Below are 6,000 nucleotides of genomic sequence, written 5' to 3'. Positions count from 1 at the left end.
AAGCTTTGTCACTTGGCTAAGAGAATGAGTCCATTTCTAAATGTTCAAGTGAATTTTGAGGTAGGATTTTGAATCTTGCCCTAGCTTTAGTTTCCCTTGGATTTTGATACTTATAGGTAAGGGAAGATGTAGTCACCTATTGAGCATCAGATAAAATTTCCCCAACCATATTTTTTTGTTTTGAACCCATTCATCCTTGGCATCATAGATGAGTCCATAAAATGAATGGGGTAGAGGTCTGTATGTGTATTTGGGCGCCGCCACGTGGCCATCCTGGGAAGTGCAAAACCCAGAGCTGCATGAGAGTTTGCATATATATAGTCACTATCTTTTCCCTTCTGTGGGGACAGGTCATTGTATTTGAATAAATCCTTCTGGACTGATGAAATTATATTAAGTAACTTTCCTTATAATAATCATCATGAGAAAATCAGTATAGCTGAGGAATATCTTAGCTTATTTGTACCTATAGACTTCTTTCCTTCTCTTCATGTAATTATTCCCCTTCTAACACATCCCTTGCCTTCGCCTCCTAATTGGAACACTATTTGGGTTTATTCCTTAATCAGCGCTTTCCCAAATTGCAACTCCTTCTGGCCCTCAAATAACCACTCATTGCCTCTCCGCTGGGCTTTTTATGGCCAGGCTAACAGCTGCTCAATTCTGTAACCACACTGAAGTCATGACAATTTATGCTTCAAATGGGTGGCTCTATGTATGTGAACTCCATCTCAGCAACGCTCAGAAACCTTTTCCACAGATATGAAGGACGCATTTTCATTAACTGACTGTTTAAAAAGGAAAGTATTTCCTCTTTGCAAAGAGAGACAAGGTTTTTTTTCATTTGCAGATACGCAGAGATGTGGCAAAAACAAATATGTTCTCATAAGACAAAGGACACAGAATTCTTTCGATGGTGGGAAAATACAATCCATCAGCCACGTTGGATACAGCGCAACTGAATTTCCAACCTTGCTGTTGGTCACCCCTGACAAGGGCCTGATTGAAGCCCCTGTCTTGTGATTTGAAGGCAACACAGCAGTTTCCCAAATCCCAGAATCTTCAAGACAAATGAGAACAACAAGACAAAAGGAGACATCAGGCTCCCTGTCATTTGCCGGTTGACAGAGATCAGATGGCCAAGTCTTAACACTGGGATTCCCTTCCCCCAGCAGAGGGCCAGGGGAAGCACCCATGGTGGAGCCAGCACAGCCCAGGGGCCAGGCTCGGCCGGCTCCCAGGAGTCAAAGACCTTGATTGTCACCCACGGAGACCCCCAGGAGCAGCTGAGGGAAGACAGTTCTGAATTCAAGGTGTCTGGAAGAGACGTTGCCCAGAGCTCCATTGAAAGGACTGAGGTGGGCAGTCGTGATGGAGCCCCCAGAAGAAACTGTCAAAGAATAACACAGAGCCTTGCTTTTGGTGCCTGGGCAAGCGGATCGCCTGCAAACTGCCGAGAGAGCCACCTGCCCCAGAGGAGCAAGAATGCATTTCAGTTACTGCTCACTGCAGTGCAGGCCCGGTCACCTGCCGTCTCTTCACTGGGCACCCTCATCCATCAGCCACATGGGTGCAAGATTATCATCACGGAACACAGATGTTTGGCATTTCTTTGCTGAGCAGCCTGCACAGACTCCATGTTGCCAGTAGGATTAAATCCAAATGCCTTATAGAAATGGCACATGAGGACCTTTGTGATCACGGGCACTGGCGGAGTGTCTAGCCAGCACTGCCCCACCCTCCTGTCCTCCCCTGGGTGCCCTCGCCTGAGCTGCTCTGCAGTCTGTCACATCTCCTGCTACCTGGATGCTCTTTCACTTCACTGAAAGGAACACCTCCACTCAGCCCTCAAATGTCACCTCTTCTGTGAAGCCTCCCCTGATTGCCCGTTGAAGCAAGTCTTCCTTCCTTGCACTTACTTGTATTTCATGCTTAGCATTTGCCACATTGTGTTGTAATTGTTTGGCTGCTGCTCTCTCACCCGGAAGCCAGAGGCAGTGGCTGCCTGGTCCTTGCGCCCTCCAGCACCTGTCTTCTGATGTGGCACAAAGGAGCCTCTCGGTGAGTGTTCAGTGAATGAATGCATCATCCATGGCAGGGACACTGATTAGCGAGTGTGTTTTCAAGGCATGTGCCAGCACCGCAGGCAATCAAAAATGAGAGGATAGTCTGATGGGGGTGAAGAGAAGTAAGCACGCCTCCCAGGGACCGCACAGCCAGCCAAATGCCATGGAGAATTAGAAACAAATATTACGGGTCTGGTGGGGAAGACTGACTCCCAGACACAGCTCCCAGACACAGCAAGATTTCTGCAGTCAGTGTTGGGGGCCAGGTGATGGTAGGGAAGGGGCGGTAAAGGAGCTGTTTTCAAGCTGGGGGCTAGAAAATGTTGGCTGATTTGAATAATGTTCAGTGGCAAATCTTATTTCTGAAATAAGAAGTCAGAGATATTAGGGATTTTAGAAAGGGTTTGCTCTCTGGGAATTCCCTCCTCTTATACAGATGGTGTAGCTGAGTGCTTCCTTCCACCACCAAGGCAAGCGTCCTCTTCCGTGTGGGGAGAGGGCTGCGCTGCTGATCGGACCACCAGTCAGCAGCAGCAGTGGATTCGCCTAGCCACTGTCCCCGCCTCTCCTTGCCTTCAGCTTTGGGGGCCACAGGCCTGCAGCTTGTGCACCACTGTCCCCTGGATCTGACATTGCTCTTGCCACACTGGCCTGAGCTGAGGGTGAAGCCAGGCCCTTTGTGGCCCAGCCTTTAGTGCCCCTAGCTCCACCCTCCCTGGATTTTCAAGCTGAAACACTTGGAGGTTTGGTCAGGGACCGTTTTTAAAGTCAGTGAAAGCTCTTGATCCTCTCCCTGGAAGAAAGCAACCCTTTTCCAACAAGAACCACCTTGGCTAATAGCCCGGGTGGCTTACAGACTCTTTGAGCCCATCCTGAACCTGAGATTAGGTCCTCATGCCCTCTAGTCCCGAGCCATCCCAGACAGGACTTTCCATCTGTCTTAGACAGGAGGTCCAGGCCACGCACGTTTGACATGTCTTTATTTTACACTTATCTGTATCTAACGCTGGGAAATGTACTTATCTGTATCTAAGTCAGGGGGATGTAAACCAATGGCCACGATTCTCTGGGCTGTGTTAGAAAAGGGGATGCCAAGGAGAACTGAGTCTTAGAGTCTGCACCCGCGGATGCGGGCCAGGAGGGGACTCCTGACGTTGGCCCCACGATGGTTGTGGTCCTGTCCTGGGCAGAGTGAAGTGGACCAGCCAGCAGAGGGCGCTTTGGATTACATACTCTGCCCTTCTGGGGGGTTCCCTGCTGTTCAACCAGCTCCTGAGAATGAGCTACTATGTCTACTGAGTGTTTAAGGGGGGTGAACATCAGAGGTAATGTCACTATAAGAAAGTAGAAAAGGAAACACATTTGTAAGTATAGGAAAATATACATAGCTGAGTTTTGCTAAGCCTTATCAGGACGTGGGGAGAGTTGGGAGTCACAGGAGCAGTTGTAACTCTTGTCCCTACCTGAGAATGCAAGGCTCGTAAAGCCTTGCAAAGTTCTTTCCAAGCACTTCTCTTCCATCCCAGGGAGTGTCTTCCATCCCAGGCCTGGTCTTGAAGAACACGGTCATACCCCATTTTTTCCACCAGGTGTCAGCAGTACATCAGTAGGCACCGCCTTCAAGTCCTCGAGCTTGCCCCTCACCCCCTTGCAGAGTGTGACCTGGAACTACTACTAAAGAGTTCCCAAAGAGGCCAAGATTTTTCTCATCATCTCCTTTTTCTTTTTCGAGTATATAGCTCTTTCAGCCCTGTGTCTCCATAGGGATTAGACATTAGCCCCCTGAAAGCCAAGTCTGAGCTGCAGCCACAGGGCTGTGTTCACAATCACCTTGGCCCTCTTGGGACAGAGCCTTGGTTCCTGGGTCCTTCTGGTCCCTGGGCTTGGGGATAGACAGGTCCTGGACGAGTCCGACCGCTGCCAGTCACAGCTGTAAGACCGGGCTGGGCAGTCAACCTCAAAGCCTCTGTTCCCTCATCTGCAAAATGGGGACAGAGATGCTACCCCCTTCCCAGGGCTGATACTCAGATTCAATGAGAATCTAGCACGGCCCCTGCACCCACCCCCGCCGGCCCCCAAATGCATTTCATGAACGTTAGTGCTCAGTATAACTATTTATCTTCAAAAAAGATAAAATCATTAACTGTGATTACTTCTGGTGGTAGGATCAAAGACAATTTTTAATTTCACCACAAGGGGAAAAGACAATGAAAATATAATAGATTGCGGACCTCAGTTCCTGATGACTCCTGTGAATCTGTCAGATACTTTCCCCACTGCTCAGTGAGTTCTGAAGGGCTGGGCCTGAGTCTCACCTATTGGGTGTCGGTAACATTAAATCCATCATTCTACACCGAGTGGGTGCTCACACTCATACCCCAAACAAAGTTGCAACGGTAATTGCTTCAGGTTTATAATTTTCCAACGCAACAAAGCGTCTTTTTCTTCTCCATGAATTCTTTCCTCTTAGGTCCAACTTCTAATCCTCTTACCCATTTAATTGAATGCTCTCCAAATTTAACCCTCTCCGAGCTCTCCCCGCCCGAATTCCTCCCAGCCTGTTGAGTTGGTTTTAGGCAGGTTTCCAAGAAAGCATGTCACTGGAACTCCACACAGCTCACAGCAGCCTCCAGGGCTGCGTTGGGAACATGTGGAAGGGGGATGGAGACAGGGCGGTTGGCAGACGTTGGTCGGGCTGCTTTCTGGCCCCTGTAACCCAAGATCTCAGTTGACATGACTCCAAAGCCAGCTGTGGTGCCTTGGGCCCCTGCTGGCAAGGCCCCGGTCCCAGCAGAGGCAGGGGGTACCCTGGGCCTCTGGACCTGGGACAGAAGGGCTGTTCTTCTGCCACCGCAGCTCCTTCCCCCAGATGGCTCCGGCCTGCTCCTCAGGAGGTGGAGGTGCAGACATTCTCCTTGCTCCATCTCTGCCCCCAGGCGTAGGGCCCTGACCCTCTGTTCTCAGCATTTAGGCAGCAAAAGAAAAGAAGTGACATGGAAATCAGGCAGATGTCCCCCACAGAGGCCAGTGTGTTCTGCTGCCAAAGGTCCCAGATGAGCCTGTGCTGGGAACCGAAGGCGGACCAGCTCACACCTACAACCTGGGCCATGAGGAAAATTCCAGCCGATGGACAAATGTCGCCCTGACCCCTCCAGCAAGGAGCTGGTCCAGGGAGAAGTCCACTCATGTAAAGATGAGTCATCAACTAGGAAGCTGCACAGCATGTCTCCCAGCATCGGAAAGGATGACCGGCACAGCAAGCAGCAGAGGCAGAGTCCTGGCCGGGAAAATGCTGCCACATGCCACCCCAATAATTTAATGTAAACAGGGAGCTGCATTAACAAAGTGGAAATACTGCCAAAGAGCAGCTAAAAACTGTAGCAAAACAATTGCCAGGCCTTTAAAAACTTAATGAAATGATTGCCTCCAAGAAGGAAGAGTACAGGAAAAACAGTGGGAAAAGAAAGTGAAGGAAATTAGAAATTAGCTCATGGAAGAAACCACGCTGCTGCAGATACTGTAAGGATATCGAGGGCAGGAATAACACAAACTCAGCAAAATGACATGGAAATAAGAGAGTTGGAAAGAACTAGCTAGGCAAAGGATAGGTAAAGACGCCCAACATTTAGTAATGTATTAAATACGCAGGACGGCCCAGGCACTATTGGAGGCACTGGGACTATAGCAGCTCTATGAACAACCCTGGCCAGGCATTCTAGCCCTTGAAGCAAAACTGTGTCTTATTCACACCATCACTGGTCAAACATGCAAAGGCCACCCAACAAAGAGCCTACGGTCAAGGTGTCCCATGCCCTTCTGTGGGGCTTGTCATCCCTGTCCTCACACAGTGACAACAGGAAAATTCACACAGACGTCGCTGCTTCTGAGGTATCCTCTGTGGCTGAGGCTGCCAACCGCAGCCCTGAAGATGCCT

The sequence above is a fragment of the Sturnira hondurensis genome, unplaced genomic scaffold (genome assembly GCF_014824575.4).
Source record: "Sturnira hondurensis isolate 20B ecotype Veracruz unplaced genomic scaffold, ASM1482457v3 Scaffold0002840, whole genome shotgun sequence".
Taxonomy (NCBI): Eukaryota; Metazoa; Chordata; class Mammalia; order Chiroptera; family Phyllostomidae; genus Sturnira; species Sturnira hondurensis.
Note: the sequence above shows the minus strand (reverse complement) of the source record.